Source organism: Marmota monax, unplaced genomic scaffold, assembly GCF_021218885.2.
Source record: "Marmota monax isolate L192 unplaced genomic scaffold, Marmota_monax_Labrador192_F-V1.1 WCK01_AAM20220418_F8-fsc00241, whole genome shotgun sequence".
Lineage (NCBI taxonomy): Eukaryota > Metazoa > Chordata > Mammalia > Rodentia > Sciuridae > Marmota > Marmota monax.
The window spans coordinates 503,158-511,824 of NW_026692134.1; positions in this window are offsets into that span (position 1 = coordinate 503,158).

Consider the following 8,667-nt stretch of genomic DNA (forward strand, 5'->3'; position numbering starts at 1 on the left):
ACTGTCAGCCCACAAATAAACTTTTCCTCCTTTCAAATTGTTCTTATCAGATCTTTTAGTCACAACAACAGAAAAGCTGACTAAAACACTGAGAAATTTTTTTTCTTTTTTAAATTTCTTTAGAGGATATCAAGTCATATTAGAATATCACTAACTGGATAAAGACTAAGTTTTATATTTATATGAGGAATAGAGTCAAAGGAATGGTAAACACTATATAAAAACCATGAGGGAATTTTTTGACAGCTATTTGATAGAGAGTTAATCAACGGAATATATAAAGAACTCAAAAGAAGAAAGACACTTTTAATATTGGTTTTGCATAATATATATTAAAATTAAAATAATATTAATACGTTATCAATACTTGTCTTTCATAGTATTATTAAATATTTTCAATATAATGTCACAATTTATATTTCTTCTAACTCTTGTGTTAGTCACCTTTGTGTCACTATGACCAAAATACTTGACAAGGAAAACTGTGTGAAGGAATTAAAAGTTTATTTTTCATTGTGGTTTTAGTGGTTCAGTCCATGGTGGGCCATCTCCATTGTTCTCAGCCCAAAATAAGGCAGAACATCATGATGGAAAAGCATAATAGGGAAGCATTGTTTCATACATAGTGACCAGGAAGCAAAAAGAGAAGGAGAGAAAGGGGAAGGTTCCAGAGCAGAGACAAACCGTTCCAGGGCGTGCCCTCTTCTGGCTTTTTCCCACCTGCCTATGGTTAGCCCACAGTTAGTCCATTCATTCTAAGATGCATTGATTAGGTTAAAGGTCTCAAACAATTTTACCTGTGGACATTCCTGAATCAACACAGGCTTTTTTGGCGATACCTCATATTTAAACCATGACCCATATGAAATGCACTCGAGACACTGGGTTTATTTAAAATACAATTTTAGAAATCAATGTTTTAAACATTTGACTACGAGTTATCAAAAATTTTGTTTTTAATTTTGGAGTATGAGACACTTGAAAATACATTTTCTTGAATCAGTTGCTTTGATCTTGGGTGTTTGTTTCAGGGAAATCTTCAAAGAAATTGTGATTATGGCTGCACTTGTAATACAATGAGAAATGCCATTATTCTGAAAACCTGATGGGACAGTAATAGACAAGTAAGAGGTTTTTATTAAGAATATGTATATCTTTGTGATTTTAAGGTATATTTTATGTATATAAATAAAATGGTTAAAGCATTGATCAGGATCAATCCATAAAGTAGGAGAGGAATTAAGTGTGTAAGGTGTCCTGGAAGCCACATATTTAATGATTTGGCTCTAATAGATATGTTAGATATTATTAAAATACTCAAAATGGGAAAAAAAAAGAAATACAGGTACATTACTAATTTTAAAACAAGAGTTGAGAAGTTTTAAATATATAAATTTTAACTAAGACAGTCTTGAGTTAATATTTGATTAAAATTATTGCAGTTGTATGTAGTTTATACTTTAGAGGTTTTCACACTATCAATCATTTATTTGATTTATAATTTTTATATGTAGGAATCAGATTAAATAGAGAAAAGATGATTAGTTAAATTAAAAATTTTACAGGAAAAAAGTCTTATAAATTAAGACTTAATATTAATATAAATATAATTCATGAGAGTTGTTACTGTAGTAAACAGAAAGATCCAAAATTACAATAAGTATTAAATAGCAAAATACTAAGATAGATGCAATGAATGATAAATAAAATATATAATGATAAGCAGAATACATATATAAATATACATCTACCTTCTCATGTAGATATAAAGGTAAAGCTATATTTATATTAAATACAATTCTGTGTATTATATATGTATAATATACATAGTAGTCTATCATCTATCTCTCTTTATGTCTACCAAATAGAAATCCAAATTTTCCTACAGATATATTTATGAATATCAGACTTCATACTGCTCATATAACTTTGTATTGAGGATCATAATTCTTGCCATGTGACATAATGTAGCGTAGACAGATTGTGTGTGATCTCTCAGAGATGGATATAAACAAATTCAGTAATTGGTGAGATGAAATCAGATGAATTTAATACTCTTGTATATTTCTAATCCATGGCTGTAAAATCACTAAAAGTCCATTGACCTATGCTAATTTCATCCTACATGTATGGTCTAAAAATATCTTAATATCACTATAGGATATAATACTATGTCAACAACTATAGGTTGTGACACTGACAAGCAAAAGTTTTTTGTTTTTTTTTTTTAGTCATATTAGAAGCCAGAAAAGAATGAGTCAACTAATGTGCTTATACATATTACTATCAACCTGTCAACACAGAATTCTATAGAGTACTTTTTTTAATTTTGCTCATCATTATTGTGTTCTTCTTAAATGTTTCCAGACGTTTTTAAGGCAACATATCCCACTCATGATAAAAAGCAATGAATAAAAAATATCTGTTTAAAAAATCCTTAATAAGAGCTGGGATTGTGGCTCAGTTGCTAAGCACTTGCTTCACACATGTGAGGCACTGGGTTTGATCCTCAGCACCACATGAAAATAAGTTAACAAAATAAAGATATTGTGTCCACCCATAACAAAAAAAGTTAAAAAAACCTTAATAATAACAAAGTTCTAAATTTATCATCTTTTAGTATACAATGAACATGATATAGTGTTTAAAAAAAGATATAAAATTTAATATACCGTACACAAGAAATAGGTATTCTTGAAATAACATTTTAAATAGTCACCAAATCAATTAATATCTAAATGCAAAAAATGAAAAATACAGAAGTAATACATTTGCAATTAGATTCAGTTTAATTGCTTTGCTAGGAATGTCTTGTTAGTAATAAAAACTCTGAGCAAGAATTGGAGCTAGAAATAATTTCTTCAACATTTTGCTATTTGTCTTTCCTTTTATAGCTCTGATTTAGTCTGGGATTATTTTCCTTCAGATTAACCAATTTAGAATTGTTTGTAGTACAAATCTACTAGGGTTAAATTCTTTCATTTTTGAATTGCTTGACAATTCTTTCTTTTCTCTCAGCACTATAAAAATGTTCTTAAAACCTTCTATTTCACTTTGAAATTAACAGCAATTCTTATTCATTTCATATTCTCCCATTGTAGTATTTTTCCACTACATTCTACAGGGTTTTTTTCATAATTTTCTTAAATTTCTTAACAAATTTGGAAATGTTCCTCCAAGCCGGTAATTATCAAGTTTTTGTTTATTCCTTCCTTTTTTAATTTAAGAAGCCATTCATTCAAAGTCAGATCTTAGATACTTTCAATTGGTCCTTAAGGATCTACACAACTGTTTCAGAATTTTTTTCTCTGTTTAAATTTCTGTGGTTTATATTTCTATATATTAACATGTAACATCTATATTAAAGTATATGGGCTAAGTAGTACTCAAGAATTTAGGATTAAGACCTAAGGTACACATGGACATTTTACTGTGATCTGAATCTACACGGTATTCAAACTTTCATAGTACATAATAATTAAGGAAATGAGTACATCAGGAGAAATCAAACACAATATATTGAGCCCTAGAATACTCAAAATATACTTAATTGACTGAAAAAAATTATTTTCACATTTTTTCAAATATTGTCTACAAACTATACCTATCAAAATATTATAAAATGAATATATTTTGGTTAATGACCTTTTCTGTTGTAATTACTATATGGTATGCCAAATTTACATATTTGAAAATAAGCTTTGAATTTTTAAACCTATTCGTTTTCTGCAGTATAAGCTTTTTGGTTTTAATTAATTAGTCTGAATTTCCAGAATATTATGACTGCATGATAAGTATATTATGATTGAAGCACAATTTATTTCAATATTTGTGGTTGAATAAAGGACAAAAACTTCCTGTTTTTCTCTCTACAATAACTATGTTTATTTTTACATTTTCCAGATTAGTAAATGAAAACATTCCATTTTGCTGGAGTGGACACACTTATCCCCAAGGGCTCCACAAAACTAAGGAACACTTTTATATAGGCCTTCCAAATAGCACCCAACAGCAAAACATATCCACTTCACCATTTTTTTCTGAATAATGAAAATTAAATCATGTAATGTAATGTTTTCAGAATTTTTGAAAGAAAATAAGATTGCAAGATATAATTATGAAATATACTCTGAAGCATTTGGTTGTGTACTTTAACCTTTTTAGTATTCTGAATTTCAACAGATGGTCATTCTAAATCTTCCCAACAGGGGTTTGAGTTTTTAAATAGAAGAGAAATGTCCATCCAATCAAATTCAGAGCTCTGAAAAGGTCAAATTAGTATAGTACATGGCAGTTATTCTCAGAATGTATTAAACATTAGCAATCTGACAGCTTATTCTTTTGACACAATGTAAGACAACTTTCCACATGGGGAAGCTTTCAACAAGAAAGAAAAATGCAAGTCATTTGACATTTTTCCTTGCACCTTTACTAACATAAATTGTAGCATAAGCGCTCAAATTTACTATTATTTAACTTTAAAAAGTATATTTCAAGGATTGAAATTTTTACCCGATTTTTGTGTTCACCAAACCTTATACATATTGTGATTCATTTTAGTATTTATTTGGAGTAGTGATAATAATAATTTTATGTCTTTTTTAAACACTATATCATATTCATTATTACCTTTCTAAAAAAAAAAAAAAACCCTGAAATGTTACTTAATATTTTAAAAATTCTTATCTTATTTTTAACTGACACATAAAAGCCAAAATTATATATGTGAATCTGAATACAAGCAATGTTTTGATAACACAATGTTTAAATTGAGTAAACCTATCCATCTCTTCAAACATTTATCATTTCTTTATGGTTAAAACCTACAAAATCCTTTCTTGTACCATTTTGAATCCTACAAAAAAGGTTTTTGAATCTCACTATGGAAGATATTAGCAAAATAAATATGAAAAAATTGAAGTAATTTATTCTTAAAATACAAATCTAACACAGGCTTGAAGTTTATATAGTCCTATGCTTTCCTTTGTTACCACACATTAAAATTTGTTTTTAATTTGTTACATTTTTATTATTCTGCCACTTTTTAAAAAATATCGTAATTGTAATTGTTCACATTTTTAATTAATTCAAAATTGTGACATCTTAAGGATATAGATTTACCATGCATTTAAAAATTTAGTTTGGAAATCTTTTTTCTGTGTGTGTTTGTGTGGTACTAGAGCTTGAGCCCAGGACCTTGCATATGCTGAGTAAGTGCTTTAGAACCAAGCTACATTCTCAAATCATAAAAATACTGTACTTTTAATCATTATCTCTACAGTGTTAATTAACAACAATATCCATAAAAGGCAGCATTCTTCTTCTGCATAAGTAAAATACTCAGTAAGATGTGCTCCAGGTGAAAGGTATTAAATGTGATCAAAGATTCACAAAATAACTTCTTGTGATTTGTACCTCAGTGTACATACACAAATTAAACACAGTTATGTACACTAAGCAACATAATAATTGCAGTACTGTTCATGTTTCATTTGTGCTGTGGGGAAAAAAGCTACTAACACTTTCAACTTACTCATTTTTTTCTTTCTTTGGTTATAATCAAGACACACACTTTACTATATAATGTCACCAAACTAAAGAAGTTCTATTAAAAATATTAAATCTTATATGTTTAATGCAAACATGCTTAGGAACTACACACATGGGCTTCAAGACAGCTGTCCAGTGATTACTTTTGAGGGAAAGAGTGGTATGCAAAATTATTGAGTGGTATGGAAAAATTCATTGGCTTTGGCATAGTTACAGATTTGTGCAACTATCAACATGTTAATTTCTATAAAAATAAATTGGTGTAGTCATCACTGTCTACATGTTGAAGGAAATCTTGATAGTTATGTCATGTCTCTGTTTTAAGTTTTAACACTACTCATTTGCTTATTTTTTCCCGTTATGATTTGCTTTTGTTTGTTGTCATCTATGTGAACATATTTAGATTTAGATGTTTCTTAATTGAAAAATTGCCATCTTGTTTAAATATGAGTTTAAATGTTGCAGCTTTTTTCTTAGAAATCACATTTTGCTATTTAATGTCAAAAGAACATAATATTTACTTTTAATCATTTTTCTACTCCAAAATATTAAATAATCTGAGCCATATTTAGAATTCTCTGCCAGCTAAGGCGAAGACATTATTTTATTTTCCATGCAGAAAAATACTTCTATGTAACTTATACCAAACAAAGGCTAGTTCCCTCATAGTAAGATAATAAAATACTTGGAGTTTCCTTAAGAATATAACAGATTAATTTTATAATAACAACACGATGTTTTTGGTAATATAGCATCATAAAGCTTACACCCATCCATTTACTGTTGATATGTTTTAATTCACTATGGTATAATGACATGTGGTAATTGAGATTTATTTTCAGTTAGGCAATAAATTAAATTTGAAAAAATATGATAAATAAGTGATAACAAAATATAATAAAACTTTCATGCCTTTTGATCAACAGTCGATTGGAATGATTAATCCATTTATATAGACTCATATTTCATAAGGATAACATGGAATCATATGAAAAACACTGTCAATAAGGGAGATGAGTTATACTACCCGATGATTTTCTAACAAGTCTTTCTGCTGCAGGAGGTGGGGAGAGTTTGCAGCTTGAGACCTTGTGTGGGCAGTGAGACAGGATCCACTGATTATGTAGCACTGACATCACAACAACACAACTCTTACTCTATTTCTTTTCTTTTTATTATTGGTTGTTCAAAACATTACAAAGCTCTTGACATATCATATTTCATACATTTGATTCAAGTGGGTTATGAACTCCCATTTTTACCCCATATACAGATTGCAGAATCACATCGGTTACACATCCACGTTTTTATATATTGCCATACTAGTGACTATTGTATTCTGCTACCTTTCCTATCCTCTACTATCCCCCCTTCCCTCCCCCTCCCATCTTCTCTCTCTACCCCATCTACTGTAATTCATTTCTCTCCTGTGTTTTGTTTTTTTTTTCCCTTTCCCCTCACATCCTCTTATATGTAATTTTGTATAACAATGAGGGCCTCCTTCCATTTGCATGCAATTTCCCTTCTCTCTCCCTTTCCCTCCCACCTCTAGTCCCTGTTTAATGTTAATCTTTTTCTCATGCTCTTCCTCCCTGCTCTGTTCTTAGTTGCTCTCCTTATATCACATCTTTTCTATGTGATCAAGGCATTTTTCTGACTGCCTGACTGTACTACATTTTCCTTGGCAACTTTAACATCAAGAGGCAACTTGCAGATGTGCGCCAACTTCTACTGCTGGTAAAAGTTAACAGGTGGTATTTACACACCTTTTTTTTTTTCTGATAACTTCACTACTTCAATATTTCCTGTGCAAGAATCTTCCTCATCTTGCTAATGACTAAAAAACAAAGAGTAGTGTGGTTAGATGTTTCTGAAAAGACCTTTAGGAATTTGATATTTCCCTCCTATTATTTCCTCATTAGCAAGAATATTGTCTTTATCTACATGTACTTAGGAAAAAGGAAAAATAGGTGTATATTTTAAGGGCATGACACAGTTGTTGAATATGTGTGTTTTGTTTGGGATTCTACTGGTTATAATTTAGTAATATGGTAAAATTTGTTGAAAGTGGAATTATGAGATATAGCTCATTCTTAGGAGACACATGAAAAAGTTAAAATTGGAAATATTCCTTCATTAAGTAATTAAAGGAAATAGTTATAGGGAGACAATTGGAGGTTCTGAAAGATGATGAACTATTACACTGTTGTACCACAGAATATTTCCACTACTGTGAAAATGTTCCTACATTTTTTTTTCTTTAATGAGTCCCCTCTTCTTCTGGACATTAACAATTAATTTGCTTTTGAACATTATATTTTATGATTTTTCTAAAATTTCATAAACACGCAATTGTATAGCATTTACTCTTTTATGACTGTTCTTTTTCACTAAGAATAATGTGTCTGAGTTCACCCATGTTGGTGTATGTACACAAAAGAATATTTTAGTATATATTTTTTATGTGTACCTCAATGTATTTACCCAACTGTTGATTCACATTAAGGATATTTCTAGCTTTTTTTCATATGACTGATGTTAATAAAATATTTACCTACAAATTTTATATTGATGTATTTCTTTCATTGCATTTGGGTAAGCTTTTTTAAATATTTATGTTTTTAGTTTTAGGTGGACACAATATCTTTATTTTATATTTATGTTGTGCTGAGGATAAAACCCAGTGCCTCACACATGCCAGGCAAGCACTCTACCACTGAGCCACAACTCTAGTCCCATTCATTTTAGTAAACTTCTAGAAATGGCATTTGAATAGAAAAGTATCATCTTGCATTTATCCCTATAAGAAACTCCCCAACTTTTATCCAAAATGTTTGAGTCACTGCATAGCTTCATTGAGGTCCATATTCTCAATGCCTTTAGAACACTGGGTGTTGTCTTTCTTTTGAAAATGATTGTGTTACTATTTTAATTGGTTTATAGTAAGTAGTGTCTCATGTATTAATTTGCAATTCTCTATTGTATAATTTAGGTAAGCATTTTTATGTGCTAGAAGAAATTACGTTCCTCTACCACTTATTAAATAATTTTATTTCCAAGTTTCTTGACATTTTAGTGCTCATGTAATTCTATTCCCTCCTTTTGTCTCATGCATTG